This window comes from Triticum urartu, chromosome 7, assembly GCF_003073215.2.
Source record: "Triticum urartu cultivar G1812 chromosome 7, Tu2.1, whole genome shotgun sequence".
In the NCBI taxonomy this organism is placed as follows: Eukaryota; Viridiplantae; Streptophyta; class Magnoliopsida; order Poales; family Poaceae; genus Triticum; species Triticum urartu.
In genome coordinates, this window is record NC_053028.1 from 80,038,571 (window position 1) to 80,053,629 (window position 15,059).

General features: G+C 43.6%; 1 long non-coding RNA gene across 1 annotated transcript in view; it reads right to left on the minus strand.

Annotated features, from left to right (window-relative positions):
• LOC125525406 overlaps window positions 1-14,732 on the minus strand; it is a 48,844-nt gene extending 34,112 nt beyond the window's left edge. Inside the window, exons 1-2 of the long non-coding RNA XR_007291287.1 lie at window positions 14,610-14,732; window positions 14,023-14,030 (exon numbers count right to left, since the gene is read on the minus strand). This is a non-coding gene — a long non-coding RNA (uncharacterized LOC125525406). The remainder of the gene's footprint in view (window positions 1-14,022; window positions 14,031-14,609) is intronic.
• Between the last annotated feature and the right edge of the window lie 327 nt (window positions 14,733-15,059).

Consider the following 15,059-nt stretch of genomic DNA (forward strand, 5'->3'; position numbering starts at 1 on the left):
AAATATATCCCTTGAGATGGACTAAGCTGGCAAGCTTTTACCTTCCAACTCTCCAAGTTATTGTTTAGCTTAACCAACTAGCTCAGGGGGGTAACCGACACAGATTCTTGGAGAATGGCTGGTTTGCAAGAAACCAACTTGATCACGAACTCCACATAGCGGTCAGGTGACAACCTGGTAATACTTCTGAGAAGATATTCGGAAAATCACGAACCACCGATATGTTACTAAGCTCGAGAACAATCTTGCTTTTCAGAGCAAGACGATATGATCAAAAGAGCGAGGGATTGACGTAATCCTAACTCATTGATCGAAGAATGCACCGGGAAATAAAGACTAGGTAGCATGATCAATCTTAGGATGAGGATTTAATAACCAACATGCTAAGAATGAGAGTATTGTCCATTTACTACCAAGCAACAAGTTGCTCGGAGTATTGATTTCACACATCCAATTCACTTGTCGGCACTCCGATTACAACAACACAGGACCGAGGAATGAATAATGATGGCGAGAAGTATCACTCCATCAAGAATTCATAAGAGGTGGTGTAATTCTCAAGACATTCTTGACATAAAGATGGTAACACTCCAAGGTAGAACAGAGCAGAAGCTGGATTGGCATTTGATCTGCGGAATACCACAACTTTGACCCAATCCTGGATATGGATGAGGTTCTGGAGTTTATTTCTCCTATTCATTCTAAAATAGAACGGCTTGTCGAACCACAAGAATAGTAGGCATCGATGAACACGATCGCACACATACCCTTGACTATCAATTGATAGATGAAGGTCGGAATATAACTGAAGGGGGACAACTCGAAGGAACATATACTTTCTGAGTTGTGGATGCATAGATTAGTATGTCAAACGAGTTCAACATATTTCTTCTGGATAACCCATGCAGAAAGGTAGAACTGGCAGATTCACAATGTAGAACGGAGAACTCATCAAGAGCACTCTGGTTGTGATATTTTGGTTCAGAAGAACTTCTGCCATAAGCAGTTCATGGTATTTGGAAGAAGGAAATACCACAGACCTCGGGAAATATCGCAAAGGTTACTAATATCCTAAAGGTACGAGCAACACTATTGACACGAGGTAAGTAGAGTGAATCTTGGGCTCTAGAAACCAGAAATAGAAGGCCTACTAACTAAATGGCATCACGGGATGCTTTCGAGAATGGTGGCTAGAATCATCACACTGGGGATACGAAAGCATTGCCAAAATATTGAGTGGTTCTCGAGGACACCTAGGGTCATAATACTAACTCCAACATACATGTCAAGGCAACAGAGTACCTCAACACACCGATTAGTGTGCTTAATCTAGCCCAAAAATACAACGGGAACATGGAGGAAAGATTTGCAAGTGCATCAGGCTATTTAGAAACCTGGGATGACTCGGACAGCATAACGGGTGTAAATGCTCAAAATGATTTGAGACATCCTGCAAAAATGGTGGCATAACCACTCAACATCACAATATCAAGGCTCTGAGGCTAGCTATGAACATATGGAAGTAGTAGGAACTGAACTAAGGCTTGAACTCAACAATCCTAGGCAACTACGGTTTAGTAACACGTCATCCTGAGAGAAAGAAGAGAAGCCTAGTTCCTAATCCCCGTAGAAAAGAAGAGGTTGACTCAGATCAGAAGGGCATAAGGTAAAGGAGTAAAAAGAGCCTTACGTTCCCTTCCACAATCAATTCCCTTATATAACTAAAGCATTTCTAGAGTCAACTTCGACCAGTATGGCTTGGTAATCCTACAGGCAGTCAGGCTCTGATACCAACATTGTCAGGACCCCGATTCCAAGTCACATCGATCTAGCCGGTAACATCTCATCTCACTTTGCGGCCTCATGAACGGTATTCCCACAGGTGTCACCATACCATGGCCTGGGATCGTTTGCGCCTTTTGGCTCACGTATATGATAGTGTCGCTAGCATCCATATGACAGAAAACCCGGGCCGACATGACTAGTCGTGAATCCAAAGTGGCACTAACTTACGGGGACACGCATACATGAATCAACATCAAGCATGTCAGTCAGCAGCGTGCGAATCCGGGCTGTAGCACTGGGCTAAGAGGACTCCGGTGAACCGGGCTGTAGCAGGCTAGGCAGGACTCCGGATGTCACCGCGTGACATTTCCCCGAAGGGACAGACATAGGAACGAAGTGAATCACATGCCGGCCAGTCAAGTGTTCCAGAGCAGTAGTGCTGGGCTAGCAGGACTCCGGTGAACTGGGCTGTAGCGGACTACTATGGCTCATGGAAGCACAAGACTACATTTCCCCATAAGAGAGGCTACCAAGGATGAACAACTAGGTTGTCGGATCCCACACATACCAAGCATTTCAATCATACACACAATATGCTCGATATGTGTAAATACAACATGGCATCACAACATAACTCTACGACTCAAGGTATTTATTCATTAGGCTCCGAGGAGCGAGATATTACAAACATGGGTCTCATGACCCAACATACAGAGCATACGAGCAACAAGCACATGCGGAAGCTTAACATGTCTGAGTACAGACATCTACAAATGAAAAAGGCTGAGAAGCCTGACTATCTACAAGATCCTGTCGAGGGCACAAGATCGTAGCTGAGGTATCAAGCTAAACGTCGAAGTCCGCACGGAACTACTAGCGAGACTGACGTCTCTCTGCAAAACATAACATAGGCAAACATGAGTACAAATGTACCCAGCAAGACTTACATCAGAACTAGCTACATATGCATCAGTATCAACAAAGGGGGTGGTGGAGTTTGACTGCAGCAAGCCAGCTTTGACTCGGTGGCTATCCTGAACTACGACTGCAAGTAACTCTTTTGAGGTGGCGCACACGAGTCCACATATTCCCCATACCAATACACCACTATGGATCCGCTCCCGTCTCCCTACGAGAACGCCATCCATAGCACTCACGCTTATCTTGCGCATTTTAGAGTATCCACTTTTACTTGTCTATGAACTATGAAAGGGGTCCAAGTTTCCATATCCGAGGAATCCGGCTATTCGAATAGATAATGATAACCCTGCAGGGGTGTACTTCTTCACACACGCTCTCGCCACTTATCTCCCTGTACACGTCATGTACCTCGGCAACCTTCAAGCGGAAGCCGAGTGAGGGTGTCGGCCACGACCTGACTAACCACACAAGTCTCTCGTCTAGTTTTATCGCCTCTTCTGGTTCCATCCGCAAGGAGATCCGGCCGAGGTGTCGCTCACGGCCCCAAACGATGTGTGCAGGGTTCCCAAGCCCACCATCCGGGTGCCACTTGGTACATCGTGCCACTGTGCCTAGTCTGTCCCAAGCCCACCTGTACCGGGTGCCACTTGGTAGACTACTAACACTACCTACAAACACCAGAAACTAGTTGCAACTCCTGGACAGAGATCGATTTGATTAATAAGCCGAGAGGGGCCGAGTTACCGGAACCCAATTGTGGTAGTAACTGTTCATGGATCACAAACACAGAACTCAGTTCCTGAGAACGGCTGCAGTGAGACAACCCACAATGTACTCCTACATGGCCTCTCACCGCTACCTTTACCAAATCATGTTCACACACTTAGCTCTCAACGGTAGGACATGTTCACCATGTTCCAATTCATTCCCGATGAATCAGACCTGACTCAACTCTAAGCAGTAGCAGGCATGACAACAAGCATGAATGAGTAGGCACATCAGGGCTCAAACAATTCCTACTCATGCTAGTGGGTTTCATCTATTTACTGTGGCAATGACAGGTCATGCAGAGGGAAGGGGTTCAACTACCGCAGCATGTAACAGTTGAATTGTTGTTGTCCTAATGCAGTAAAAGAGAGCAGGAGTGAGAGAGTGGGATTGTATCGGAATGAACAAGGGGGTTTTGCTTGCCTGGCACTTCTGAAGATATCATTGGGTCTTCATCAGTGTCAACGATCACAGCGTCGGTACAACGTCTATCGAGAGGGGACAACCACCGGCAACAGAGAAGGAACACAATCAATGTAATGCACAACATGATGCATAATAATGACATGGCAATATGTTGTTGATTGAGCTAATGCGACTAGCAACACAATTAAATGAAGTTGGTTTGAACCCAAAGTTCAAATTCAAAATCCACATGTGGTTATTTAAATACCATTCATTTGATTTTTCCTAAATAGTGGCCTTAAGTTGTTCTAACATGCATGAAAATGGTACATATGGATAGATTGGAATTTTCTGAATAAGTTTAAATCCAGAAAATTCTTTACTGCGTTAGCATGATGTTAGCAGGTCAACAGACTCGGTCAGGTCAAACCTGACGCGTGGGTCCTGCATGTCGGTCTCACAGTGACTAAACCAGTTTAATTAAACGTAAACTAATAAGTTAATCAGGGGCCGGGCCCCACATGTCATTGACCCATAGGGTCAATTAGGTTAGTGCTAATTAGTGGTTAGGCCTAATTAAGCTAGAGCCACGTCAGCATCGCCGGACCTACGTCGGCGATGAACAAACCAACGGTGAGAGCTCGCCGGACTCGCGTTAGGGACGGTAGTTCGTCGCGCTGCTGGCACCAGGGAGGTCCTCTCGCTCATCCGCATCCAAAGGACCGGATGGGAGGCCGCGGGGTTGCCGGAAACGATGTCGGCGACGAGGTTTAGTGGCGTCCGAGCTCGGGCTCGAGCGGGTGCGGGGTTTCAGCATGAGCTAGAGCAAACGGCGCGGCGCGTTCGCTTCCCGGGGACGCAATGAGCATGTTGGTGGTGCTGGGGCGAGCGGGAGAGCGCAGGAGCATCGAGCTCGTCGTCCATGGCGGCGGCCGGAGTTCGGCCAAGGCGGGGCTATGGCCTAGAGGTCAAACGCGACCAGGGAAGAAGGGGGAAACGACTCGGGGGCTCACCGCGAGTTCGTAGGGAGGGTAAATGGGCTCGGGGACGTCCTGTCAGCGGCAAATTCGGCAACGGCGTGCGGTGGACGAGGCGGTGAGGAAGATGACGATGGCGGCAACGCTGCAGGGCATCCGGGGCACGTTCTTCGGCTTGGAGATTCACGGCATCGAGGCGGAGCTAGTAGACGCAGCCATGGGGCATGAAGGCGGCGGTGGACGTAGTGCTACACGTTCACGGGACGGCGGTCGGCAGCTGCGCTCGGACGTGAGCGAGGAGAGAGCAGAGGGGGGGCAGAGAGTGAGGGGGAAGTGAGGGGAGGCGTCGGGCGTCTCCGGGCGCGGATCAGGTCGAGGGAGGCAAGCAGGAGGTGGCCGGGAACGCACGCGCGCGCCACGCTTCCCCTCTGCCTACTGGCAGGAGGAAGAAGACGGCTCTGCCCTCAGTGGGCTAGGCCGATACAGTGCCAGAACAGGTAGGCCGGCCCAGGTAACTCTCTCTCTCTCTCTTTTATTTCTATTTTCTATTTTTTCCTCTATTTTGATTTAGTTTTAAAACTAAACCATTTATGTTGCTTCCGTAAATTATTGTATGGACTAGAGATATTACTCTAGAGCCCCACAATAATTTCCAAAATTATTGGACATGTATTTCTTTTATAACAGAAATAAAGCCAATTCAAATACATTATGGTTTAATTCAAAATGCCCAAATTAATTACCCTTAATGCCCTAAAATATTGGTTATGATTTTTACCTCTTGCCAATATTTTCAGGGATTAAAGTGAACATTTCCTTGGGCTCATTTGAAGAAATTTTTAACTTGCTCATTTTTAAAAGATTTTTGTGGCTTTGGGAATTCCCTCAATTCAATTTTCCTTTGAATTTAAACATGATGCAACAACCAAGATAGTCCAAGACCAAGGTAAAGCTAGGGATGTGACAATTCTCTAAGGTAAAATAGCAAAAAACAAGATAGCCCCTGGCTCTCCATTATGGAGAATGTAGATTATCGTGTCTCCAATTCTTGCCTTTCGCTTAATGTTGCTTCCAAGTACCTCCTTACAAATGTCCAAACATTTTTTCCACTCTTTGATTAGCATGTGTTCACCGGTTTCAGAAATCTGATATGCACAGGTGAGATCCGTAGGATGACCTAGCTGTATGTTCAGATCTTCAAGGCAACCATTGTAATACATCAGATGAGGCACACAATCCATCGGGATTTTCTGTTGAAAGACATAGTAATAACTTCGTAGTTAGCAATAATGCACTAGTTTTAGAAGTATGCAAAAGATGCACGGATGTTGTAATAGTAAAAAATCTTACGATGGTATCTCCATAGAAGTTATCGTGGTTCAACACGTGCACTAGTGGCACGTATTCACCATAATTTGGAGGAGTTCGATAATAGGTATTGTAATTCTCAAAGAAAGTACAAAATGCGATCAGATGATTTTTCTCCTTATAAGTTAATTCGGAGCCATCGGTGTAGTGGGTTTTGTCTACCATCTTCCGCACATTCTTTGAAGAATGAAAATAAGCTGTCAATGGAAATAAGCTGTCAACTATTTTGAAATAAACAATATAAATTAGTTAATACTGTTTGAGAAACTCACATAGTGGTAGAATCGGAAGCGTATCAACAAGGACCCAAATGTCCACATTGTTTTGCTCGATGTCAGGATCACCAAGATCCATGGTGACAATCATACCCTCATAAAAATCATACATTTTGCAAAGTACTTTTTAGTTTTGGCAACCAAAACCGGTTACGCTCTGAGAATTGTATAGATTTACTTCAAAATCCATATCATGATGGGTCCTTAGGTGTATTTTCTTTGTTTCAAAATTTTCATGGTCTTCAAAACCCATCCTTGCCAAGACATAGCGTCTTGCATGGCATGGGATCAGCTAGTCAAATTGTAAAAGATGAAAATTAGTTGTTCAAATAGTTGAAGTTGTGCTTAATTACGAAAAAAACTTGTCATCGTTGCGTACCATTTCAATGTCGAAGGTCTCCACGAGCTTAATGCTGAAGCGTCGATCATCGTCCAGGTGAGGGAACTTATCGCACAGACCTCGATCGTCATGGCACCAGCTGCACTCCCCCGGGAGACTTTTGTCATACGAGTACAACATTTCCTACGTTCATAATTCAAAGATTAAACTTGTACAATTAAATATATGTACTAAAAAACCTAAATTAGATCATTATTTTTCGAGAAAATCCAGGGCACTCGATATTTCCTACATATTCTAGCACAAGTCATGCCAGAATTCACTGAAAAATCCGGCATGACCTTTGCTAAAAAAGGACATATCGAGCGCCTGAAATTTGCCGGAACGTAAATTAATCAACACTCCAGCAAAACATAGGCCACTCGGAGGTGTAACCTGAACATGACCGGCCACTTGGGCAACCACATATCCTATTTGAGCAACATAGGATATACATGTTTTTATCTACATCATATATATCTTATAGGACTCATATTGACATGGAGATTTGGCTGGTCTCACCTCGAGGTCCGAGGGGGTCGGTGACGGGGACGACGGCGGGGATGATGGAGGGGCTCCTTGATTTCTGCAAAAGCAAAAACCCTATAAGTTATTACTAATACATCCCAAATAATTGCTTAAAATAAAAAAATAACAACAAATATGACATGTTCAACTAGTTCTATTAATTCAACTAGTTCTTACTAAATATAAACTTACTATAAATAGAAAAAAACTAGTTCTTTCTAAAAATAAAGTAGTTCAACTAGTTTATTAATTTACTTACTAATTATTTTAAACACTTACTAAATAAACTAGTTCTATTAAGCACTTACTATAAATAAACTAGTTCTATTAAACACTTGCTAAAAATTCTACTACCCTAGTTCTACCCTAAATTTTCTTACTTCTATTTTATTCAAAACACCTAAAATAGTCAAAAAAATATTCTATTAAAAAACCTACATTCTACAATGTCTACATTCTAAAATCTACATTTAAATTACCTACAATTTGCAAGAACAGAGACAAGGGAGGGAGGGGGGGGGGGGGGGGGGGGGGGGGGGGGGGGGGGGGGGGGGGGGCCGGCCGGAGAAGGAGGAGGGAGGGGCAGTGGGAGGAGGGCTGCCGGCGAAGGAGGGAGGAGGGAGGAGGGGGCTGCTACCTCTTGAGCACTTGCGTTGGTTTTCCCTTAAAGAGGAAAGGGTGATGCAGCAAAGTAGCGTAAGTATTTCCCTCAGTTTTTGAGAACCAAGGTATCAATCCAGTAGGAGGCCACGCACGAGTCCCTCGCACCTACACAAACAAATAAATTCTCACAACCAACGCGATAAGGGGTTGTCAATCCCTACACGGTCACTTACGAGAGTGAGATCTGATAGATATGATAAGATAATATTTTTGGTGTTTTTATGATAAAGATGCAAAGTAAAATAAAAGGCAAAGGAAATAAATAAGTATTAGAAGATTAATATGATGGAAGATAGACCTGGGGCCATAGGTTTCACTAGTGGCTTCTCTCAAGAGCATAAGTATTCATGGTAGGTAAACAAATTACTGTTGAGCAGTTGACAGAATTGAGCATAGTTATGAGAATATCTAGGTATGATCATGTATATAGGCATCACGTCCGAGACAAGTAGACCAACTCCTGCCTGCATCTACTACTATTACTCCACACATCGACCGCTATCCAGCATGCATCTAGAGTATTAAGTTCATAAGAACAGAGTAACGCTTTAAGCAAGATGACATGATGTAGAGGGATAAACTCATGCAATATGAAATAAACCCCATCTTGTTATACTCGATGGCAACAATACAATAGGTGCCTTGCTGCCCCTACTGTCACTGGGAAAGGACACCGCAAGATTCAACCCAAAGCTAAGCACTTCTCCCATTGCAAGAAAGATCAATCTAGTAGGCCAAACCAAACTGATAATTCGAAGAGACTTGCAAAGATAGCCAATCATACATAAAAGAATTCAGAGAAGATTCAAATATTGTTCATAGATAAAATTGATCATAAACCCACAATTCATTGGTCTCAACAAACACACCACAAAAGAAGATTACATCGAATAGATCTCCACAAGAGAGGGGGAGAAATTTGTATTGAGATCCAAAAAGAGAGAAGAAGCCATCTAGATAATAACTATGGACCCGTAGGTCTAAGGTAAACTACTCACACTTCATCAGAGGGGCTATGGTATTGATGTAGAAGCCTTCCGTGATCGATGCCCCCTCCGGCGGAGCTCCGGAACATGCCCCAAGATGGGATCTCGTGGATACAGAAAGTTACGGCGGTGGAATTAGGGTTTTGGCTCCGTATCTAGTAGTTTGGGGGTACGTAGGTATATATAGGAGGAAGGAGTACGTCGGTGGAGCAACAGGGGGCCCACGAGGGTGGAGGGCACGCCTAGGGGGGTAGGCGCGCCCCCTACCTCGTGGCCTCCTGGTTGATGTCTTGACGTAGGGTCCAAGTCCTCTGGATCATGTTCATTCCGAAAATCACGTTCCCGAAGGTTTCATTCCGTTTGGACTCCGTTTGATATTCTTTTTCTGCGAAACCCTAAAATAGGCAAAAAAAACAGCAATTCTGGGTTGGACCTCCGGTTAATAGGTTAGTCCCAAAAATAATATAAAAGTGTATAATAAAGCCCAATAATGTCCAAAACAGAATATAATATAACATGGAACAATCAAAAATTATAGATACGTTGGAGACGTATCAGGGGCGGTCGGAGGAGGAGGGAGGAGGGGGTGGCCGGAGGCGGAGGGAGGAGGGCGCGGTGGGAGGAAGAGGGAGGGATGGAGGGAGTACCTCGGTGGAGGACGGACGACGGGTATTGGCGCGGGCGAGAGTGACTGAGAGGGAGAGGGAGCGAGAGAGGGTCGCCCGCGTGGGGAGGATAAGGTAGGGTTAGTAGTAGCGCATGTGCGAGAAAAGCGCTACAGCTAAGGAGAATAGCAGTAGCGTTGGGCGAGGATACGCGCTACTACTAAGTTGGGCTAGCCATGTGCGCCCAGTTCAAACATAGCAGCAGTGCTTTTTGCTAGTACGCGCTACTGCTAAAGATATAGCAGTAGCGCGGTTTATTTATGGGCTCTTCTACTAAGTAGTAGTAGCACATGATTTTGTCCAGCGCTACTGCTATGATACTGTGTATAAGGTTTTCACTAGTAGTGTATACCCTAAAGTTCTCTAGTTTCAAGCTCATGTGAAAATTATCACAAATCCAAGTGCCCAATCATAAGTTTAACTCCGACCTAGAATCCAAGTAGATATTTCACTGAACCTAACACAAACAATATTTCTATTACTCCAATATCTCTAGTTTGTTCCTACTAATTCAATCCAAGATGATGTTCCATCAACGTTCACAATCATGCTGTCAATAATATATATCCGATTGATCATACTACACCCTAAAGTTCTCCAGTTTCAATCTCTAAAGGTGTGCATCTATTACAAATCATAACTATGATCCAACCAAGCCACTATCATGGTTATCCAAGTCTAGTATAAAGCAAGCTTCCACTAGATGACTACAAATGCAAAAATTAGAAGTTATTTATCCACCAGATGTTTTTCAAGATCACAATCACCTAAGTAAATCCAACATGTTCCAAGGTTATTACAGAACTTTTTATCCACCAATATAATATCACTTCATAAGTACTACTCTCCTCCTACTACTTCATCTAAAGAAGCACAAACACATAATGAAAGCACGATCAGGTGCTCCAACAATGCTCATACCATTGAAATTGTCATCTATTCTAATTAACCCAAATCATCCTCCCATGATGATCTTGTACTTGTAACATTCTTGGGGAGGGCTAGCAAAGTCATCAAAGTCTACCAACTACGATCCATTTGTATCATCTCCATGCTCATATCTATATGGGGCACATCCAAGCTACTAAGTTTAGGTCAAAATATCACAAATCCGTGTGCTCAAGTTATCTCCAACCTAGAATACAACCAGTAATATCCAAAATAATCCAATAGTCCACCAATACCGCATTGATGCCAATTATACTACTACTTATATAAATCCAATACATCTCATGTTGATCATGCTCAACCTAAAGTTCTCATGTTTCAAGCTCATGTCAAAATATCACTAATCCAAGTGCCCAATCTCAAGTTTAACTCCGACCTAGAATCCAAGTAGATATATCATTCAACCTAACACAAACAACATTTCAATTACTCCAATATCTTTGTTTTCTTACTACTAAGTCAATCCAAGACAATGTAATAGTCCATCAATTTTCACAATCATGTTGATCATATTACACATATAAATCCAATATATCTTGGATTGATCATACTACACCCTTAAGTTCTCCAGTTTCAATCTCTAAAGGTGTGCATCTGTTGAATGTGTCTTCTTAGGTTACAGTGATGAGCAAAAGGGCTATCGGTGTTGCGATCTTGTTAGTCATCGAATGCGCATTTCTCGATATGTAACATTTGATTCTATCCATGTCCATCCTCTCCTTCGGCCTCCCCCGTTGAGGATATTTCTTCCCTCAATTTTCCTGATACACTTATCATTCATTTATTGCCCTCGTCCACCTATCCACTTATCACTCCTTTATTGCCCTCACCCACCTATCCTAGCGCATCTTCCCGTAATACTGTTATAGACCCACACGTCGCCACATGCTTCCCCACCTTGTTCATTACCTGAGGCTACCTCAGCTCGCTCATCCATGAGGTTTCCCCGATGATTCCCCCTTATAATCTTCTTCACTACACTTGTGGTCCACGTGTTGTGGATCCTTCTAATGAGCCATCTCCCTCGACTACTATGGCCTCTGATGTTGGCAACGCACCGCATCCAGCTCAGCCTACTTATGGCTTCCAAGCTCGCTCGCTTCTGCCTATTGACTGCTATGGTTATTCTGGCGGCGCTTTTCTCGAGACGAATTCTTATTATGACACATTTGTTCATCATGAATAGCAGCATGTGATTGTAGAGGAGATTGTTGCTCTTGCGCGCATAGGCATGTGGGATATCATTTCTCTTCCTCCCTGTTGCATGTGGTCTACATATAGCCACCACCTTGGTATTCTCTTCCCGATGGCATGGTTTGTCGTCTTCATTGCTCTTTTGTGGCCTTAAGCAAACCCCTCGTGCCTAGTTTGAGCATTTCGTCTTAGTGGTGATTACGGCTAGTTTTCGACGAGTGCTCATGATCCTACACTTCTTGTCCACCTTTCAACTCGTGGTCAAACTCTTCTTCTATATGTCGATCATCACTGGCGATGATTCTAAGTACATTGCCTTTGTGAGGCTCGTCATAATGGGTTTCTTATGTCTGATCTTGGTCCTCTTCGCTGCTTCCTAGGGATTGAGGTTTCTTCTACCTCTAGTGGCTTCTTTATCAAGCTCATCATCACCTACGACTTCCCCGTCTCGTTCATTACCTAAGACTACTCACTTGGCTCGTCCCCTGAGACCACTCATCCTCTTCTCTACTACACTGGTCTTCCGCGTGTTGTGGGTTCATCTGATGAGCCGTCTCCCTTGACCGTGTTGCTCTGTCGTCCACTATATGCTCTGTCGCATTGTCGTCGCAACTAGGATGGTGGCAAACTCATTGGCGCCGATGCCTTCTGCGCCACATCATTAGAGCATTCATCCTCTCAAGTTGCAAGAATGGCCGAAGGGGACACTGCCACCATGGCTGCTAGCATTCCCTCTCTTAGATCATGAAGTGTATGGGAGTGAGACTAGGAGAAATACGGGAAAGGAGACAATTACTAGCGTATTAGGGGAATGAGGCCCAAATAGAACTATTGAGATGCTCACTACCAAAATGGTTGGTGTATTCTTCTCCAAAGTGGGCCACACTTTTGATGCAAACAAGACCACGTGGGATATAGTCAGACTCTATCAAGCTCAAATAATACAGCATCTACTACCAGACATGATGGGCACATCGATCCATGTAGTGATTTTCATGACGGTTATCATCTGGATACTCAATACAACAACAATTGCCTGAGCTTGCCATCGAGCATGCTCACCGAAGATGTGGCCGATGTACAGGACATTCAGATTAACCATTTTAGCAAGCATGTGGTGGCAGTAATGTGGATGCTCCACATAGTTGCAGCTTGCCGGGTTTGACCACACCCCAATGATGCAGCTAGCCTTCAGCCTAAATCAGTTTACAATTGTACGCCTCCTCTTACTACTTCATACGGAAAATTGCAGTGTTGAGTTGATTTATCTTGCCCAAGCAATTGCAGTTTGTATTGAAAGTACACTTCTCTGGCCCCACACAAATAGTTCAGTTTCTTTTAGGACTAATAAAGAAGATAGCTTCAGAGTTTACCACATTCATAATAATCATGCGGCTATTTGGTGAGCAGATATGTAGAAATACGACTACTCGAAATTGGTGTGGCCCGTGTGCAAAATTCTAAAGGTCGTGCTACATCTACTTCAGATAAATTTTACTTAATTAATACACTGTAATGTAGTTTAAACACAGTAATATGAGGGGATGCACTGAAGCCAGGAAAAACTAACAAATTGATGTTTGAAGATAGAAGACCCAGTTGCCTTGACTTCATCTGGACCAAAGGAAGGTTAGCTTTAGTACCATGCATTTTCCTCCACACAAACAATTTCCTATTCAAAGTGGTCCCCTGGATGTCCCTTAGGTTGAACGCTGGATGGGATACACAATCTACTTCTGTGAGTTCAGTAGAAAATCCTGCATAACAGCCAACACCAGTTATCTTGCAAAAATACTGAATTTGTATTTCCTTTTAACAAAGATCTCAACCGTAAAAGAACTTTCGTCAGGTTTGGAGGAATATTATCTGAAGTATCGAAGTGACATGGTATTGCTAATTAACTTAATATGGATCATGCATTATTTCGAGATTCAAGCAATAGTCCACTTTATTCTGTATTCTCTTGCATAACTGTGATTATGAAACTAATCTGATACCTTATTTTCTTTTGAGATTTTTTTGCATGTTCACGTACAGCTTTGTTTATACTACTCCTCGAATTTATATATAGTACCAACTTTAGATATATAATGTGGGTGCATAACAATAATTTTTTAGATCAAACCAATAGTTATTCTAGAAACATTCATATCTGCTTACCATAAGTGCTGACACTTAGGGATGGCAATGGGTCGGGTTTGGGGCGGGTGGAGCTGGTCCAAATCCAACCCACGACCCATCTTCCTACCCTCTGCCCATCCACCAAATTATCCATGGGCACAACTTGTGCCCATGCCCAAACCCACTGGATACCCACATACCCATGGAGCTCCATGGGCATAGAAATTTCAGCATGAAGCCTTCCCAAAGATCAAATTAACTCAACATCATCACTCACAAATGTCAACATAAGCTACATGCATAAGTAGGCAACAAGTAATACGATGAGTCCTTAAGTGTGACATACCAGAGGTTGATTTTGCAGCATATAGCTTATGGCACCAGTTGCATATTGCGTGCCATTTCCCATTGATTCGTTCTTTCTACTGTCACTGCCGTATGGCCCCACATGTCATACGGGTATCCATTGGATATCCATGGAGCACAAACTATAACCGTGCCCAACCCAGCTGTTCCTGGGTATCCATATCCGCGGACCCATGGGCAAAAATGTGCTCCATACCCTTGCTCAACTGGGTCGGGTATCCATGGGTATCCAGATCCATGGATAAAATTGCCATCCCTACTGACACTATACTTGATTGTCGAGACATAATCTTGATGGTAGCTCATCTCCGAGTATTGGTACTAAATCTTACACCAGTTTCCTTTGTTGTTGTTCCCCTTGTAGATTTCCTATGGAGGTCAAAATCCTGCATGGAACCACCATTTTTTCAGTTCACAAACCTGCACTTCTGGATTTCAGATATAACAAAGGAAAAATGCAGCTGATCTAATTATCTATACTTCCATTTCTTATACTATGAAAAGTTTGCCACAACCCTTTTCTAAGACAAAAACGTGATATTCTTCTTTTTCCTTACAACGTTGAGCAATAATAACCACCATAAGAGTATGCTAATAAGGCATATTCCCTTAATGATAACTCAAGAGTTAATGTTTCTTTTCTTAAATGACAAGAAAGAACAGAAAACCAAATTTAGGATGTCTCTGTTTTTGTCGGCTTCTCTAAAGAT